Source organism: Rosa chinensis, chromosome 1, assembly GCF_002994745.2.
Source record: "Rosa chinensis cultivar Old Blush chromosome 1, RchiOBHm-V2, whole genome shotgun sequence".
Lineage (NCBI taxonomy): Eukaryota > Viridiplantae > Streptophyta > Magnoliopsida > Rosales > Rosaceae > Rosa > Rosa chinensis.
Window position 1 is genome coordinate 41849835 of NC_037088.1, and position 15629 is coordinate 41865463.

General features: G+C 38.1%; 1 long non-coding RNA gene across 10 annotated transcripts; it reads left to right on the forward strand.

Moving 5' to 3' along the window:
- Positions 1–326: 326 nt before the first annotated feature.
- Positions 327–8333, forward strand: LOC112186539. 10 transcript variants are annotated; one of them, XR_005809143.1, is made up of 10 exons: positions 327–780; positions 901–1031; positions 1286–1342; positions 1459–1613; positions 2479–2558; positions 2770–2878; positions 3313–7559; positions 7674–7715; positions 7840–7922; positions 8091–8333. It is a non-coding gene; the product is annotated as an uncharacterized LOC112186539 (long non-coding RNA). The 10 variants fall into 10 exon arrangements; XR_005809154.1 differs by having other exon boundaries at positions 2796–2878; XR_005809127.1 differs by lacking the exon at positions 1459–1613.
- Positions 8334–15629: the final 7296 nt, after the last annotated feature.

The window sequence follows — 15629 nt, forward strand, 5'->3', positions numbered from 1 at the left end:
GTTGACAATGAATGGAGTGGCCCAAAACCTTATAAACCCACAGGCAATGTCCCATTTTTTTCATGTAAGATGTATGTATTTTCAACAACATTAATATATATAGGAGCACCTCATGCTTTCGGCACCACCGCAAACAACCAAATCTGATTTATTCTACCATGTTTTCTTTAGCACTTCTTTTCTGCTATGAATACGCACTACTACAGAATCAGGGTTTAAAGACACCTGGCTGGAAGAAACAAGGATGATTTTTTATTTCACTGTCATTGTAAGCCATTAATGACGTCAACTGTTAAAATCCAGGTGAATACTTAAAAGTCATTGTGCGTTTTTCGTCAAATAGCAAAGAGAAAAACTCTCTCTCTTTCTTTTCCTCCCGACCCCTTCTCTCTCCTCACTCAGTTCCAATCTCAGATCTCTCCATCTCTATTGCACCACGATCTCTAGCAGCTCAGATCTCTCCATCTCTATTGCACCACGATCTCTAGCAGCTCTCTCACCTTGGTATCTCAGTTAGCCATAGCTCGCTCTCTCTCTCTCTCTCTCTCAAAAACCTAGACCCAAAGCACACCGATCGAACACTCAAATCGGAAATCCTCATCTATAGCAGATCTCTCCTTACTACTCCTTTTGTCTCACAGCTTCAATTACCCGCTCCAACTTTTCTTCAACATATGCCTAGAAACCCTAATCCCAAAACTCGCCCTATTCGCTGTAGCAAATTGAGAATTCGTTTCAAAGCCGAAGGATATAAATGGGTAAGTTTCTGTCCAAAAATAGGTAAGTCGCTCTCCGAATCGTTGTTTTATTTTTGTCCTTGGAGATGGCTATTTGGGTCATCTCTTCATTAATCTCTGGGGAAAAATTTGTGATATATTCTTCTTATTTTCTTTTGGGCAGACAGGCAGTAGATTGGGAAGTGAAAATTCAATTCATAAAGAATGAAAGTAAGAACATAGGGAAGCATTTTTACGGTATCGGCCTATTTCGGCCACTTTCATTCACTTCCACCTGTGGTCTCCATGGAACTGGTAATTCATTCTTTTCAATTTATTCTATTAGTCATGAATTTCTTGTACGATTTTATAAGAGTGACCATCTTATCTCAAAAGTGGGTTAGCCTTCTTACTGTAATTTGTCTGTATTTGCAATGTTTCAATTTTACTTGCATGCTTTTAAGTTATTCGTTATACTTGTCTCCAACTGTGTGTGATTCAAGTTCATTTATAGAGCTCGATGATATATCATTTACTTGCATGCTTTTGATTTCGTCTACCCCTTACAGCTTGATGACATAAAGAAAATGCAGTAGTATGCGGTCCTTTCTTAGTCAAATTGAGAGGTAAAACATATCTTTCTCCTCTCCTAATTGATATGATGTAATATAGCAATATTATTGATTTTCTGCTATAGATCTTGTGATTGAAGACTGAATTTTCTGAAACTATTGTAATGTAGGTGCTTATTCACATCAATTTTAGCTTCATGAGTATTAGAAAGACATGATATGTTTATGAGTATTAGATTGTAGTCAACACCTTCAATCTGGCTATAGCTACTATAGAATCAAGCTGGTTCTTATTCGATTATGCTTATATATCTCTACTCTAAAGGTACCAACTTCGCTATTTTTTTCTCAAATAATTTCTTCATGTTTGTTTGTAGTGGGGTTATTTTTGGCATTGATATTGATGATTCTGAAGTGGGTATTTTAAATTCATATTTATTGTATATTTCTTGAGCTCAATTTTGAAATGGGTCTCTGTGCTTCGCTTCTGAATTAGAGTAATCATGTTAAAGATTAGATTTTGTCAAAATTGGTTTGTCTTCTCTGTTCTTCCCAGCAAGTCTTAGACTTTAATTTATGTAATTGTTTATGTCTGCCATGTATACCTAGAAGCAACTTGAATAAGGTGTGTTTACTTGATGTCCCTTACTGCATAACCTTAGTAATATGAAGTCATACGGTTTCTTAGTTGATTTACACACAAATACGAGGGTATGACTTTTTATTACTTTATTTTGAATCAACCTCCTTCTGTGCAACCTGTATGAAAGTAGTAATCTGAGAGTGGTTTGAACCGGCATGGGAATCTTTAAGAGAAACTAATCTGGAAACCAACCAAATTGAGACCTATGGTGCTTCAGAAATATTAGATATTATTTAGTTGAGTTTGCAGATAGTGAATTGGAGATTAAGGTTTTGAGTTGAGAAAAAGTTCATGGCCGGTGATATGAATGAATTGAGAAGCCTATACCTACTATTCTGCTAAGCTGGTTTCTTTTCAGTTCCCTTGCAGATAGTAGGCAATATATATATATATATATATATATATATATATAATACAAAGTGTGTCATTGCATACGCTTCCTTACTATTATGTTTGGTTTATTTTATGTTTCCCCCTGTGATACTTGGTGGTTTTAATTTTAAGTTGTTCAATTTTAACTTATTATATGTTCAATGGAGGGTCGCAGAAATAATCAACAGAAGTAGTACATGGTGGAGAGATGGGTTCAGCCTTGGCAACAGAGGGATCAAATGAATATAATTCAAGGTAAGAAGGCAGTAAGTGATGGAAGTCTCATTCACGCATTTCTCTGCACTGTTATAGTTTTGCAGTATAATTAGAAAATTCACTCTAAGGTAGCTAGTTACTAATTATTAGTTTCTCTTGTAATTTTCAAATGAAACTCGGGTTCACTTTCCCGGATTTTCTCTTAATAATATATTTTAGGCCCTAGCTAACTTGATGGAAATATGTACAGGTTCTAAACATTTTTTCTGCTTATAGGAAGAAAGACAAGCTTGGTGAACCAATACAAGCTTGGTGAACCAATAGCAGCTCCATGACGCTTGTTTCTTCTTTGTGGAAAGGTACACAATGAGCCCTATTATGTCTCAATCACCTTATTCAAATTATAGGTCTTCATTGATCATTTTATGAATATTGTTTTTGAGCACAAGGTTCTTAGAATTGAAATTAGTAAATTCATTGTCATTTATGCAACTCATTTGGAGTTCGACTTTAATTTAAATAGAGTAAGGATCTTTGTCATTCAATTTGAGGACAGTTGTAACCAATCTCATCTCTCAATATTGCATTAAGTTTAGGGGCTGAATTGTTAGTTTGTTGCATTAGTGTAGTCTAATTCTTTCTATTATTAGTTTCTTATTTCCCCAATTTTCTTGTTTCTTCTCGTGCAACTTTTTTTTTTTTTGAACGCAAGAAAATTCATTAAAGAAACCAAAGTACAGAATACAACAAACAAACTGAAAAGAAAGAAACTAACCCCTCCCAAAACAAGCAGGGAAGAGAAGCAAGACAACCAAAAAACTAAGTCGGAGCATGTCCGGCATCATACAAGAGAATGTGAGAGAAGGAGGAAGGTGGAAACTGAACCCATTCAGCTGGACACTGCCTCCTGCGAACTAACCAAGCAATGTGGTCTGCTGCCTGATTAGCCATTTTGCTGGTCCAAACCCAGCTGTGAGAAACAAGATCAACTGTCAAATCTCTAATATGATCCACAAGAGGCAACACAGCCCAATCTGTAGATGTAGTGGAATGGGAAAGGAGATTGACAAGTTGGAGAGAATCAACTTCAAACAGAAAATGAGAAGCTCGCAATGAAAGGGCCAAGAGTACACCCAATCGCATTGCCAAAGCCTCTGCAACTAGTGGTGAAGCAGCAAAAGTGAACATAGCCAGCCCAGAAACAAGACAACCAAAGGAATTTCTAGCCACAACAGCTAAACCAGAACCCTCCTTTGTCCAAGAAGCGTCAATATTTATCTTAATCTGAGTAGGAAGGGGAGGAAACCATATCGGTTTAGGGGGAGGACGCACAGGTCGATGCAAATTGGCATTTGGAATGGAACTAGCAGAAACAAGACCCAAGAACTCAGAAGATGCAGCAAAAGATAGAGAGGCTACCAATGCAGAGTTAGGTTGGGCGTCATTAAACACACAATGGCATCTATGTTTCCAAATATTCCAAAGCAAGAAACTGATATGTGTAAAAGTACTACACCTGGTTGTAAGTGAAATAGAAGAAGGGAAAGATAAGTGGAGAAACCATTTAGCTAAAGTAGTGAGCTGATGAAGGGGAGGGCGATAACCTAGAGGATGAAGGAACCATGTTTTAAGAGTCCAAGGGCAAGATAAAAGGAGATGCTCAATTGTTTCGGGAAAGAGATGACAGAGAGGACACAGAGGATCTTTTGATAATTTCCTACGAAACAGATTGGCCTTAGTGGCTACAAAGTTAGAAACCGCTCTCCAAATGAAATGCTTAATTTTTGGCAGAGATTTAAGGGACCAAACGAGCTTCCAAAGAAGGGGGTTGATAGTAGAAGATGAAGAAGGATGAGAAGTAGCGAGGACTAGATGTGTTGAGTGAGCTAAATGATAACCCGAGCGGACCGTATAAATCCCTGTCTTTTCCATAGGCCAGATCAATCTATTTTGACTATTTGGAGATGTTAAAGGAATGGACAGAATTGCTTTCCTTTGAGTGAATGTAGTAGCCCCCACAATAGCTGAGAGATTCCAAGAGTGTGATGTCCAGTTAATCAAAGATGATACTTGCAACATGTGATCAAAGGGAGATGATGTTGTAAGATGCATACCAGGAAGCTGAGGAATCCAGTTCGAGTCTCAAACTGGAATATTAATGCCATTTCCTATCTGCCACACCACATTAGGCTTAAGAAGATCTCTTCCATGAAGCATACTGGACCAAAGCCAAGAAGGAGAGGATCCTTTTCTAGCAGTGAAGAAAGTATCCATAGGAAAATACCGTGCCTTAAGAACACGAACCCATAGAGCTGTAGGATTAGTAAGAATACGCCATCCTTGCTTGGCTAGGAGAGCTTGATTAAAGTCTTGAAGATCACGAAATCCCATGCCTCCTTTAGATTTAGGAAGGCCTAGCCTAGACCAATTCAGCCAATGAATACCAGAGTCGCCTCTGTTGCCCCACCAGAATCGAGCAACCATAGAATTAATCTGATGACACAGAGTTTTGGGAAATTGAAAGCACATCATAGGGTAAGCTGGAACTGCCATAGTTATGGATTTGATTAAAATCTCCTTGCTAGCTTGAGTTAAGCATCCACACTTCCAGTTCTGAAGTTTACGATTAATGGCATCTCTGACATAGGCCAAAGCAGAGACTTTCGATCTCCCCCAAATAGTTGGGAGACCAAGGTACTGCCCAGGGTTTGTAACAGAAGTAACTCCCAAAGCAGCCGAAATAGTATTGATCAGAGAAGCATCTGTGTTTGGACTAAAAAACAAAGAAGACTTCGAGTAGTTAATTTGCTGTCCTGATGCATTGCCATAAGTTTGTAGGAGAAACAGAAGATGAGAGGCAGTAGCAGAAGTTGCTTCAAAAAAGAACAAAGAATCATCTGCAAATAACAGGTGACTGATCTTCGGTGCAGAGGGTGAGATTTGCAAAGGGATAAGCCATTGAATATCACAAGCTTTTTGAACCAAAGTAGATAACACATCACTGACAAACAGGAATAGATACGGGGATAAGGGATCCCCCTGTCGTAACCCACGAGAAGGAGTGAAGAAAGCAGACGGTTTTCCATTGACCAAAACAGAGAACGTAACTGAACGAACACAGTTCATAATAAGCATAACCCAATGAACATGGAAACCCAACTTGAGAAGCACAGCACGAAGAAAATCCCATTCCACAGAGTCATAAGCCTTTGTAATGTCCAATTTCAATCTAAGAGCTCCCAATCCAGAATTTCGAAGAAGCTTCAGATGATGAAACATTTCATGTGCAATGACCACATTATCTTGAATCTGTCGACCGGAGACAAAGGCAGCTTGGTTTTCCAAAACTAAATCCTGCATAAAGGGCTTCAAGCGATTGGCCATTACCTTAGACAAAATTTTGTAGGAGTAGTTGCACAACCCAATTGGTCTAAACTGAAAAGCATGCTCTGGATGAGGAACCTTCGGAATCAGCACCAGATAAGTCTTGTTTAACTCTGATAAAAGATTCCCTGTTTGAAAGAAAGAAGTGGTAGCTTGATGAATCACCGAGTTCACAATACTCCAATAAGTTTGGTAGAAGATGCCAGGAAAGCCATCTGGTCCAGGAGCCTTAAGAGCCCCCAATCCAAAAATGGCTTGTTTGACTTCGTCCAATGTTACAGGAGCCAACAGATTATCATTCATTGCAGGGGTAACAACCGGGTCAACAAGCAAAAGAATGTCAGTCAAATTTCTTGGTCCTGAGGTAGAGAACAGTTGCTTGTAGTATTGAAGAAAAGTATCAGCTATAGACATGTCAAAGTCTAGCCACAAACCATTGGCATTACGAAGACGAAGAATCCGGTTACGCTGTCTCCGTTGAGTAGCAGATTGATGAAAAAACTTGGTATTGTTATCACCAAGTTTTAACCAAGAAATTCTTGAACGTTGATGCCAAAATTTTTCTTCCAGCACCCATAAATCTTGAATATGTTGTGTAACATCCCGAATTTGAGAGCCTGCATCAGGGACTGAGCTATTATGTAAATGATTGAGTTGGATGAACAGAGTATCGACCTGTTTGTGAGAGTTGGGGAAAGTCTTCAAGCACCAACTGGATAAGGATTTCTGACAAGCCTTAAGATTGGCGACCCAGATAGACATTGCAAGGTTAGTTGGAGAAGATACCCAGGCAGCAGCAATGATCTGTTCACAAGAGACTGCTGAGGTCCAAATATGTTCAAAACGAAAAAGTTTAGGGGTGTGAGTTTCCTTGGGATGAGAATCAAACAATAGCGGGCGGTGATCAGAGCTGAAAATCGGTAAATGGAAAACCTGAGACTGAGGCAAAGCAGCGCACCACTCAGCATTACCTAAACATCGATCCAATCTTTCCTTCAGAACCAGTTGGTTATGCTGAAAACGAAACCATGTATAACAAGGGCCCTAAAAGTGTAAATCACGGAGACCAGTGTGATTTAGGAAAGTACGAAAAAGAGCCATTCTCCATTGTTGAGGGGGACAACCTCCCCATTTTTCATCAGACCAAAGAATATCATTAAAATCCCCCAAACAAAGCCAAGGTAGAGATCGAGCTGAAAAGTATCTACACATGTAAGACCAAAACAACTTCTTTTTATTTTCATTAGGGTTGCCATACACCCAAGATATGTTACAACGGAAATCCTCATTAACAAAGTACACCATAGTGTCAATGACATTAGGGGTATTATGCAAAATAGACACTTGAACAGAGGAATTCCACAAAATGGCTAAGCCCCCAGAGCTAGTATTTACAGGGTCAACTACAACGTAGTTGTCAAACTGAAGCTGAGTTTTCCAAGAAGAGACTATCTGCTCCTTCTGGTGAGTTTCCATAAGGAAGATAATCTCAGGGTCATACTTACGCCATAACCGTCGAAGTGCCTTTGCTGTCAAAGATGACCCGAGTCCTTGACAGTTCCAAGAGATGAGCCTCATTCCGCACCCGTAGCTGCACCAGGCCAGCTACCTATGCCTTTATCAGCAGTGGATGAAACAAGAGAAACTGAAATGCTTGTAAGTTGGGACTTTGGTCCTTGTAGTCTTTTGTTGATGGTTGGTTAGTCCATTTTAGATGTTAATGCTTAATATTAATTAATTTTTTTGTGTTGGCATGTGATTTTGATATAGATCAGCTGTTGCTTCCAATGATGAAGTGAAATCATAGGAAAGGTACTTAAGTTCACTATTATTCAATTTTTCTTTTCTTTTCTAGTTCTGTTTGAGAGTGTTTACTTATGCTTGTTTTTCGTTGAGACCTCAATAAAAAGGCTGATAATCGGTTTTGTTTTTTTAGATTGCTTCTGGGATCAGCATCTTGAACAAGGAATGGAAGATCCATAGCTTGATAGAAATCTAAAGACACAAAAAGAAGAAGAGGTAACTTTTGTCTAGTATTTCCTGTATCTATTGGCACTTGTTTATGATTGTCAATATCAGTTGGTTCTTTTGTCTTCATTTCTATGATAAAAATTGGAACACACTTATATCGCTTGCTTATATTTGCACTTGTAATAATTATTTCCTACTCTTTTATTGATATTGCAGTTCAAGAAAAACTCATGGATGCTCGTGATGAATGTGATGTGGATTGAACTTGAAAAGTTGTAGTTAGATTAGATGGTAAATTATAGTTTAGTGAACTTGAGAAAATAAATGTGCTCATTGATATTGTATTTTGAATGTTAACATATAATTTTGGTTGGTAATTGTGTGTAAATTTACATATTTTAATTTTTTTTTGTTTCATGGAAAAGATATAAGGACGTTTTTTTAGTGTCATTATAGATATTTGATAACGTTTTTCTAAGTTATAAGGACGTTTTTCTAGTGTCCCCATAGACATTAGAGGATGTTTATTCATAGAAACAAAGACGCTTTTTCAGTGTCCTTATAAACATTAGAGGACGTTTATTCATAGAAACAAGGACACTTTTCCAGTGTCCTTATAGACATTTAATGACATTTTTCCAACGTCCTAAAAGATGACTTACTATGACTCCTTGATAGATGACCTTTTTTTTGCGTGTATTCTAAAGTTTTTTATGACGTTTTTCAAATGTCATTAAATGCATTTTCTGTAGTAGTGACGGCTCTAGAAAATCTCCACAACCAGACACAACTAAAGAGCAAGAACCTCGCCCCCATCTAGCACCAGATGGATCTATGCGTACCAAAGTTGAAATGAAAAAGGGACGGTGAACATCAAAACTCTTCTAACCAATGTCACAACTTCGTCGCCCTAGTTTGGGGATACAACACTGATTGGGAAATTGGTACAACCCAAAATGAAACCATAATCAGAAATTCTAACATCGTTCTCGAGTATTTGTATTTCTCATTGTCACACTCACACACAAGAAGATAGTATGGCAGCACCTAGGCTTGCCAAATTTATTTGAATCCTAAAGGATGGAGGTGAGGTGAGATCTTATTTTCTATATGAAGGTTAAATCTAAATAGCAAAACTTGTGGAACCTAGATCGAAATTGACACTTCTTGTTTAGTGTTTTTAGGATCTAAAATAATGCAAAACTGAACCGATTCAATTAAATTCAGATTTTGAATTTTCATGAAAAAACTGAGCTTTGATGTTGTGTACTTGTGTATAAATAATTTAATTTTGCAAATAGCCGATTTGACTTTAATGAGTTCAATCATTACGAAATCTGACAGGACCCATTTCGGATTCCTCGGATTCCACCATGAAATCCGAAGTGGCCCTGTGAGGCTCACCTAAGGAGTAACTATACCAAAAATTTGGCATAATTACCCCTAAAAATGGACCACCCAACCTTGTGAAAAACAACTAAACCACTTCTAATAACCAACAATATCTCCATCTCCATGAGCCTACAAGCTTTCCTCAACAATTCAACTTCCATAAGTGATATACAAGGAATCTTAAACACGAATCTCGAGTATCAAATTTTAGATACAACTGAAGTGTCGGTAATCAGAGCAATCTAGATGAAATACTAAAATATGGTACAAGTAGATTAAACATGTAACCTACAATAAAGATGAAGATCGCTGATCGTGGACACTATACTTCAACGCCTATGCACGCTCGACCTCAACTAATCTGCAGTCTAGGCACGGAAAACTAAAAAACTCAGGGAAAGGCATTTAAAAACTGCAAGTAAGAAATTTATGCTTTCCCAATGTTACTTTTATATAAAAAAGCCAAGCATGCAGTACGATTTCCTGAAAATACTTTTGAAACGATAGTATTAAAATATCAATTTTATATTCTCGTACAAGAAAAAGAATAGACCTACACGCGCTAAACTTTTTTCAAGAAAGTGTTATTCTCCGTGTGATTGCACATTCATGGACGCTATCGTCGGACAGGATTTGTTGGCGGGTGAACACGATTTCCTTGATATGGGTGATTTCTATGTAGATCGATGGGACAGGTACAGGTGGCAAGAGAGAGAAAGGGGTCGATGGGGGGTGGCGATTCAGTTGTTGTAGGTCAGGATTGCGGCTCCGACCAGCGTCTGAGGTTCTGATCATGGTTGCTGGATCGGTGTTGGATATGGCTAAAGCAGCGTGATTGGCCAAGTAAGACTCAGGCCTAAACCCTAAACCCAAAAAGCTTCGTAAGTCCTAGGTCCAAACCCAGACCTTGGTCTACTAGTGGGTTCGCTTGTTTATTTTTTCTATTTTTAGTTTTATTTATTTTATTTGGTTAGTGTTGTCTCGTTTTTGGCATGTAATAAGTCCCTTCATGTATCTTATATGGCTAGTCAGGCTGAATGCCTATGTGTACACTCTAAATGCCTTGTGTGGCCTAGCAAGGGGACGATCCATTGTTAAATGGTCGCAATCTCTAAGTGGTAGGATGAAACTAAGTGTCATCGGATTTATTCTTCGGTGGCAACATAGTAGGAAATCTATGATTTTAATAATTATACTTCATTGTAATCAAGTTATCTTTCCGGTATGTCACCGCTATGTTAAAATAAATGAAGTAGTCGGTAGTGCACTATTTGCTAATTGATGCTTGTTAGAATAAATATATTTTGTAGAAACTCTTGAAATCATTTTAGGACAGTTTTCTAGATGTTTATTGTAATCACAGGTTTAGGCTCGAAAGGGAGAGAGGACATTCAAAATTTGAGGGCAGTCGCACCAGCCATTTATTCAAAAAAAAAAAAACAGTATTTAAATTATTTACCTTATCGTTACAAACATTTCAAATAAGTCAGGAGTGGAACAGGAAGAAGAGGAGTTGCATGTGGATATTGAAGAAAAACAAATTGAAATAAAAGGAACCAAAGTTGAAAGAAGAGCAAGTTCCATGTGGATTCCATCTACTCGAGCAGGCCATAACAATCAAATATTCCTGGATCCAGAGAATTAAGAAAGAAATTGCAGAATTTTGTGTGTCGGTGTTGCTATTGTTTGCTTGAGCCTACAGAACTATAGCATGGGGTCCTTTCCTTTTCATTTGTTTGTTTTGTGTTTGTTTTTTTTTAGTTTTTATTTAGACTAGCACAATCAATTTAAGTGCTACATTATAATGAGATCTGCCTTCGATTTTATTTTTAGAACATTATTTCCAGTGATAAAAAACAATGGAGTTGAATTTAGTGTCGGTTCCTAAATGATAAACAGCTTTTGGGTACCTAATTATATGCATCATATATATCACAAAAAAACAAATCATCAATTATTGCGAAAAGATATTTAAAGTTGCTCAAATCTGGGATGATCTTGTTAGACCCATTTGTTTTGTGCTGAGGAGGACCCATCGCTTTGTTTTCAGGTACCAAAACAAAGCTTCGCTCATATTCATGCTTGAAATCGTTATTGATGAGAAAAAAGAAATTGAAGTTCTAATTTCAGCGAACATTTTTATTACTAGTGTATTTGGGGTTCCAGAATAGTAAATTACAGTTAGCTATAACATAGCTCCATGGATTCGTGCAACATTTGTCCCTCTTAAAGGGACATGAAATGTATTATACGATATGGGTTACATCCTTCTACTTCTACTCAACTGTGATTCTCTTTTTATTTATTTTGGGTACAACAAATCATTTTAACTCTTGAGTAGGTATAAATCGGATTTGAGGTGAGACCACTTTTTCATGTAAAACAAGCTCAATCTTTGAGCCGAAGTACTGTATAAGTATTACCGAATGTGTGAAAGATATATATATACTCCTTAGTGAAGCAGTAAGGTTTAGTTTTTATATCGTAAAGGAAAAATTTCAAGAATGGTACATGACATATCGGCCCCTTTGAAGTTCGGTATATCAGGTTTCAAAAAATTAATATCGATACATGAAGTTACAATCCCGATCCAAAATTGGTACATATCGTTACATTCTCTGTTAGTCAGTGTGATTGGTCAAATTTGTAAGGGCAAACTGTCTCTTCAAGGATTGATGGAAAAATAAAAATAAAATTGCAGAAGAAGAAGAAGAAGAAGAAGAAGGAGAAGGAGAAGAAAATCATATTTGGGTGTCCAAATCAATCCTTGATATCGGGGAGAGAGGGAGGAAGAAGAAGAAGGAGGAGAAAATTAGATTTGGGTGTCCAAATCAAACTTTGATATTGGGGAGGGAGGGAGGGAGGAGGAAGAAGGAAGAAGGAAGGAGAATAAGGAGGAGGAGAAGAAAATCATATTTGGATACCCAGATCTGGGTGTCCAAATCAAACCTTGATATCTGAGAGAGAGGGAGTAAGAAGAAGGAGGAGGAGGGGTACCCAGATTTGGGTGTCCGAATCAGAGAAAGAGAGAGATGAAAACCTAAAATTATCCTTTGAAAATTGAACAATTTCATATGTTTAACGGTATTATTGATATCATGTGTTAAAAGTGTGTCAGGATTGCAACTTCATGCAACTTAATTCTTTGAAACCTGATGTACCAAACTTGGGAGGGGCCCATATGTCATGTACTGTTTTTAAAATTGTTTCCTATTGTAAAATATTGAGATTGAAATTCAAATTTGATATATACTTAAGAGCTTTATAACTTTGTCATTTCACTAAAACCCTATGATTTATTCTCTCCTTCACTTCACATGTTTTGATAACACCATTCCTTATTTTCTCCATTTTTTCATATATGATAATAGCATTGATTTATTTATTTTTTGTTTCAATCTTTTTTTGGGAGTTTCTATTCATAACTCCAAAATTAGTATTTGGACATCTCTTTTTCCAATTTATGGTTGCCTTCGTCAACTCATGTCAAATTACCAATAAAGACACAAAAGCGGAAAAAGAGAGATTTTTTCTGAAAATATTTTTTTTAACCCTACCCCACCCTTACCCTTCCATGATGTCAGTGAGGTTTGAATCTGTGACTTCCACGATATCGTTTATCCTAGATAACCAACAGGCCACAGCTCACTGACAAAAAAAAAAACAAAAAAATCTCTTCTTATCTCTACAAACAATATGTTTAGATGAGGCAATTCGCAAAATTCTAAGCTGTGCATTGCCTATTATATTGTTGCTTGCGCTTTTTACCCAACTCGAAGCAATCAGTAAATATGTGTCTCTCTCCAAGCTAAGGAGCATTATGTTGGACCGGCTTTGGAACACCAGGACCACTTTCAGTATGGGTACCTGCAATACATAATCCATAATTAAGTGATGAAAATTTTGTATCCAAAAACTCAGTTAAATTAAAAAAATTGAGATACCCTACTCAACCCTCCCATTTCGTCTTTTGTCCTTTAGAATCGAACTAGCAATATAACACATTCTCATATATTAAAAAGGATCCCTTAAAACCCTAGGCGGCAGTTGTCTTCCCGTCAAAATTTATGCCTGGTCCGATGGCAAGCCCTAGTGGCGTCGTCGTCGGACGGGCTAGAGGGGGCCTTGTGCCCATTGGTAGTTTGCTATGGAGTAAGCCCGATCGAAGTAATGGAGGTGTGGGGGTGGTTTCGCTGGCCAGAACGCTTGGAAGCTCTGTCGGGGAGAGGCAGCGGTGGTTCGATTGCAGGTGGGAGGGACTGGTGGCGTCGCTACGAGATGGGTGGCTGCCTGGCGGTGACGTACGTTTGGCTGCGAGATTGGGATCGGTGGTGCTCAGATCTGATCGGAAGTCTCCGATCGGGTTTGGGTTTCTGAGATCCGATCCGAGGATGGGGATGGGATTGGTGAGCCGGCATGTAGAGATTCATGGCGGATTTGTGGGATGCACTGCGATCAGCCGGCGCAGGGACAACGGTGATGCTGCAGGTGGGACGGGTAGGGAGTTGCAGGCGGGCTGGAGGCGTGGTGGACTCGGCCATCTTCCACTTCAAATTGGCTGGGTGACTTTTGGGTCTGGGCCTTGGCTCTAGGCCCATATTGTCTTTATTTTACTGTTTTGTTTTCTTATTTTTTATGTTTAGTAAAATGTGGCTTTATGCCAGAAATAAGTCCCTACTACTATTTGGTAGGGCGACGTGGGCTTGGTCCCGGTATGCGCACTCAGTGTGCCTTGTCTGCTCTAGGTCGGCGGCAACTTATTTGCTTCGTCAAATGGGCGCTACCGCCTAGTGGCAGGGTGAGACTAAGTGTCGTCGGATTTACTTTTCGACGACAACATAGGAGGAAAGCTGTGCTAAAGCAGGTATTTATACTATGTTGTACTCGGGGTACATATCGAGGTATCTTTCCGCTATGTCACTGCTATGTTAAAGCAAATGGAGTAGCTATTTGTGCACTCTTTGCTAGTTGGTGCTTGTTAGATTACAAGCCTTCTGTAGAGATTTCTGATATTATTTTGGAAAATACTCTAGATGCTTATTGTAATCAGGGGTTTAGGCTCAATGTCCCCCCTTTGTATTCGACAGTTTCATTAATCAAGGCTTGAGGGTAGCCGCACCAGCCCTTTATTGAAAAAAAAAAAAATTGAGATTGGGAGTAATATCTAAACAACTTAGATAGTAGTATATTAATGTGTTTCTATATTCAATTGATTTAATGAAAAAAAAACTGTATTGACGACCAGCTGGAGATTTATTTATTTATTATTTTATTTTTTTGTGCAGCTTAATTGTATCAATGGTAAAATAGGATTGTGAAATCTTCAAAAATTGAATGAAATTCAACTATCGATTTTGGAGGTATATGAATAGAACCTAAAAAAGGAGAAGTTTTTATTGATCTTATTGGACGATGGGGGTTGTGGGAAAATTAGGGAGGTTTAGATAGCAAATTGGTTATTTATAAAAGTAAGTTTGAGGTCTATTAAGTTAGGAGGTCCAAATGCCAACTTTGGAGGTATGCACATCTTAGATTTTGATAATTGTAGGTGATCGAGCAAAAACAGAGCAGTAGCCTCTGCTCATCTTCTTTAAATAGTTGAATCCACCCATAGGTAAAACTGTCCATATTGTAGTCAACTAAGTACCCCTTTCTCCTCAGATATTCTATAACCAGTTCACCTGGAATCAATGCTAATTCTGCATGCAAGAAACCTGAAGCAGCTTGCCCGTACCGGAAGTCGAAAGCCAAGATATCCTGATATCAATATAAGTCAAGCCCCGATTGCACGTGTAACTTCTCACTCGTACAAGTCCCACTTTGGATTTTGTTCATGACACAAATCTCGAGGAACAAGTCAATCTTTAAATGCCGTCTGGTTCTTCGGGCCCCGGACACCAACCCTGAGACCTACCAGCTATGAATGCTCCTTCTTTCAGGCTCCTTCCCCTGTCCTCTCTGTCCTTCAACCCACTGTCGGCGAGTGCATTTTAATAATAACCGTAATATTAGAGTTATAAAAAAAATTTCTACCAAATGACCTATATATAAAATCGATTATCTATTAGAATTATTGAATCTTTTCACCAAATGATCGATGTATATATATAATCGGTTATCTATTAGGGTTTTCGAAATTTTTTTTTTTTGGTACTTTAGAATTACTAAAATATTAACAAGTGTTTAAAATATTATGATAAATACGAATAGAGTGTTCGACAAATCAAAAAGGCCGGCCAATACGAAAGTGAGGAAGCAAAACGAAATTGCATGCAGGCTTCTTTCATCCAATCGATCCAGGTAGAAAACTTCCGAGATTCGTCAATATCTATTTTGAATTTCAATTATAATATGAGAGAGGCA